The 4210-nt window shown below is 41.1% G+C and overlaps 1 non-coding gene across 1 annotated transcript; it reads left to right on the top strand.

Annotated features, from left to right (window-relative positions):
• Positions 1-2038: 2038 nt before the first annotated feature.
• LOC146580564 (U6 spliceosomal RNA) lies at positions 2039-2144 on the top strand. The gene has a single exon (XR_014891734.1). It is a non-coding gene; the product is annotated as a U6 spliceosomal RNA (small nuclear RNA).
• Positions 2145-4210: the final 2066 nt, after the last annotated feature.

The raw sequence follows: 4210 nt of genomic DNA, 5'->3' as shown, positions 1-4210 counted from the left end.
CCGTGGCAGGAGTTTTTAAAAATCTCAGTTTTCAGTGACCGAAAACGCCGTTTACATGTGGACGAAAGGAGCAAACGCATAGAAAAAACTGCGTTTTCAAAAATACCCGGGTACGTGTGGACGTAGCCTTAACCCCAAGTATCCACACCATTTTTTATTGGAGCTAGAGGTGGGCCAATTGATCTAACCAATCCTAGTCCAGAGAAAGGCTATGCTAAAGAGTCGGCTAAAGGTCGGAATAAGAGATCCCAAATGAAACATGCTATACAGTTGCACATGGAGAATGCATTACCCCATAAAAGATTAACTACACATACGTTTAGAAAGGCGACAGTGTGCATTTCTCTTGAATTTTACATCTACCTTCACGTGCGCCACTCAATCATAGCAGAAAACTATCAGCTTAATGACGTGTGATTCACAATCAGCTATGACAGCGGCCATTATGAGGCCCGAAAGGAGCGGCTGAAACTGTACAGCACAAGGGCAAAAGGTTGGGGTAGGCACCCACGACGTGTGCGCGGCATGAAAACAAAGCAGAGCTCTCCCCCATTTGTCCTCCCTTTTCTTTCCCCCCCTGCAAACTCTTAATACACGTGATTCAATAATGGAGATTAATGCACGCTGGCACGGGGACAAGTTTCACAGAAACACGCACACAGGGCATGATGGTGAGAAAAAGGCAGACAGAATTTGAATATAAATCATCAATGTGTGAAGTGATGTCCACTGTGGAACTGATTTAGTGACGTGTCACGTGGTTTCACACACAACTACAGGTGAGTAAGGACGCTTCGAGATCCAGCTCTTCTGTCAAATCCACGGATGGATGATAGCGGGTTATGGTGGGTTTTTGTTACATGAACACTTACATATTCACACCTTTTGCATTTAGGCAGGTAACTCGGATGAGAGGATGGGTAAAGGCCCAATGGCACAGTTACGACTGTGTGCATCAGGTGAACACATGTCCCCGTTCAGCCCCAGTTGCTCAGCTCGGTGGTAGTTACAGCCTGGCCTCATTCACAACTTCCAAACTGCAAACACACCGAAACAGGCTGCCTGAGGGCCGAGGTTACACTGGCCTATTTACGAGAGAGAGGCACCGGTGAGGACATGTTAAACCCTACAGTGAAGGATGTGGACATGTGAATGTGAGGGGGGACCAGTGAACACAGTCACAATCAGGGAGTGTGACCACATACCCGCAGAAACATCTGACTTTTTTTCTGTTATTGAATTCAATAACACATGTCTGCAACCAAAAAACTGCATAGGATTTTTTGACTGCTCCTTATAGATTTATAATCACTGAAACCTGGAAAAATATTTTTTAAATTCCATCAAGTCAGGTTTTCATGCTTTTAGTTTACTTAAGCGTATAATTTCCCTTTTTAATCTGGTATCCTATACTAGAGTCAAAAAACCATATCTAGTAATAATTTCTTATATTAATGTAATATTTCTAAGAGTGAGAATCAAGAGAAATAAAGCGAAAGCGTGTTCGGAGGAGCATCAAAGAGAAGAAGAAAAGGTTTCACAGACAAAAAGTAGTAAATATATTGTGAAGGAATAGTTTTTTGTTTCTTTCTTTAATTATAAGAAAAATGATACATAGTTAATTGTAACAAAATATAGATTTTTTTCATCGCTGTTGTCCTTTTTTGCAAAAAAAGACTGTACATGATGGAGGAAAATTGAATTCAGCACCCTAAAAAACATGAAATTTAACAAAAATATCCCATGCGGCTGAAAAAAACTTTTTTTTTTCCAGACCTGTGTAATCGATCGCACTCGCAAGGAGTGGGAAATTTCAACCTTCATTTCACTACCTGGGAACGCATCCTCATTTAGATTTGACGGGGTGAATGAGAATTGTGAACAGCTGCGGTTTAAGGCCTTCAAGATCTCCACGTTTATAAAAATAATACTAATGTAAGCTCAAAAAAACACTCTTTTAGCCATCACTACACATGATGCAGTAATTCAACAACTTTTTGCATGATCATGTCCCACAACAGTATATACAGTAGTATATGTGTTACTTCGGTAGCACATATACTAAAATTGGAACAATACAGAGAAGATTAGCATGGCGCCTACGCGAGGATGACACGCAAATTTGTGAAGCGCTCCTCATTTTTAGCTTATGGCCATACGACCCTTAGCACGCCCGAGAATGGTATCTGGGCAGCATGGTTGCACGGTGGTTAGCACTGTTGCCTCACAGTAAGAAGGTTCTGCATTCAATTCTACCATCAGCCTGTGTGGAGTGTGCATGTTCGCCCTGTGTTTGTGTGGGTTCTACCTGGATCCTCCCAATGACATGCACTTATTGGGTTTAGGTTAATTAGAAACTCTAAATTGCCCGTGGGAGTGAATGTGAATGGTTGTCTGTGTATATGTGTTTGCTCTGCAACAGAGTGGCGAGCTGTCTAGGGTGTATCCTGCCTGTTGCCCTAAAACTGCTGGGACAGGTCCCGTGACCCTGAAAAAGATAAGCGGAAGCGAAAATATACCAATAACCTCATAAGAGGTTATTGGTATATTTTAAAATATATATAGAGAATCATAGGATTAACCCTTCTCCTTTGGAAAAGACCCACTTGTAGTCTTTGCTGGTACAGAACTCTCCCAGCTCATTATTCTTAGAGGCTCATGTTGCTCTTGCAGACGATTTTGACCAGATTGCATAGTTAGTTGGAAACTCCAAAGGTTGCGATTATCAAACCTCTTGAATTAAAGCTGAAAGTCTGCACAGACTCACATCATGACTGTTTGGTTTAAAATCCACTGTGCTGGTCACTGGTCCCAGTGACTCGTGAGGTCAGAGCGTGACAGAGTCGCATCTGTAAATCAAACAATCCAGCGATTTCCTCGCTTCATAATCTGCTTAAAAGACATTAACAGATTGCTGCTATCAGCATGAGGTCTCGGGCATTAATGGAAAACGATATGATGTGTGTGTTTGTACCAAAAGCATCTGTGCCATCATCACATAACTAATGACAGGCTATGGATAACATTCTCAAATGTCACCTGGGGACAAAACCAAATTACTCATAATTATTTTTGTCAAATTACCCACCCGGGATCTGCACCCCAGGAAATAACCAACCACAGATGAAGAATTACACAAACCTCTGTTGAGAAAGTTCAAGAGAGATTACATGAAGAAACTTAAAGAAGTTAAAATAGTGCAAATGTGTTAACCGAGTATTTTACAATATAAATAATAGTCAGTGTGTCTGATCGCTTAACATTATGGAAAAGCACGAAAGCAAAAGAGAAAGTAAGTGAGAAAAAGAAAGGGAAAGCAACCGGGAAAGACAAGAAAGCAAAAGTAAGAGAGCAGGGAAATATTCAAGCTAGAAAATAGAGAAAGCTCCACATTAAGAACAAGCTGACATTAACAGACATGAAGGTGAACTATTCAATTTCATCAGCCTTGTGCTGTTCGGTGGTCTTTTGGTAAATGGAAGAAGTTTGTAGATTTAGATTAGTACTAGTTTTCTGAAGTAAACCTAGAATAAACCCAGTTCAAAGTTCGTTTAGGTTAATACTGCCATAACAATAATGATGAAGTAAAGCTGGTGTATGAAACTCCAAGCAGTAACTTTTTCTCTCCTCAAAGCGAGGCTGTATGTAATCTGCTCCATTTGTTTGGTTGTTAGCAGTGTTGTGTGCACAAGTTGAAGATATCACATAAAAAAAAAAATGTGTGGAGGGTTTATAATAAAGGGGTCCTAAAATATGTGTATTTATTTCTCTTCATTCATCTCTTACATGTTGTCAAACGTCTTTTACCAATAGATCAGCAAGAATCTGTGTTGCTTAGGCTTCGAGGTTGACCTCTGACCTTTCCACATCCAGAAAACAGAACTGACTTTGTTGCTGTGACTTGGATAAAGAACTTGACTGAGATGTGGCTGCAAGGTTAGCACCAGTTTTAATCTGACATTCATCACGAGAGCGTACCGACGCTGACAGAATCCAACATCAGCTTCTTATCAGAGCAGCAGTGGGGCGGGTCTGTAGCGGCCTGGCTGTAAACGCTGTCCTGTGGTGCCCTCTGTTGGATTAAACGCGTGTTGCAGCTGATGTTAAAGCCTGCCGTGCTCTGTTAGACTGCAGACTAGTCACAGGGAAACACAAGCACTGTTTTATCCTTATAAAAATGATGCACACATAATCAAAGAACAGCACGTGG

This window comes from Mchenga conophoros, linkage group LG3 (assembly GCF_057382185.1).
Source record: "Mchenga conophoros isolate Kocher_MC1m ecotype Shallow Benthic linkage group LG3, M_conophoros_male_GT1.1, whole genome shotgun sequence".
NCBI classification, from domain to species: domain Eukaryota; kingdom Metazoa; phylum Chordata; class Actinopteri; order Cichliformes; family Cichlidae; genus Mchenga; species Mchenga conophoros.
This window is presented reverse-complemented; position numbering and strand designations above follow the sequence as displayed.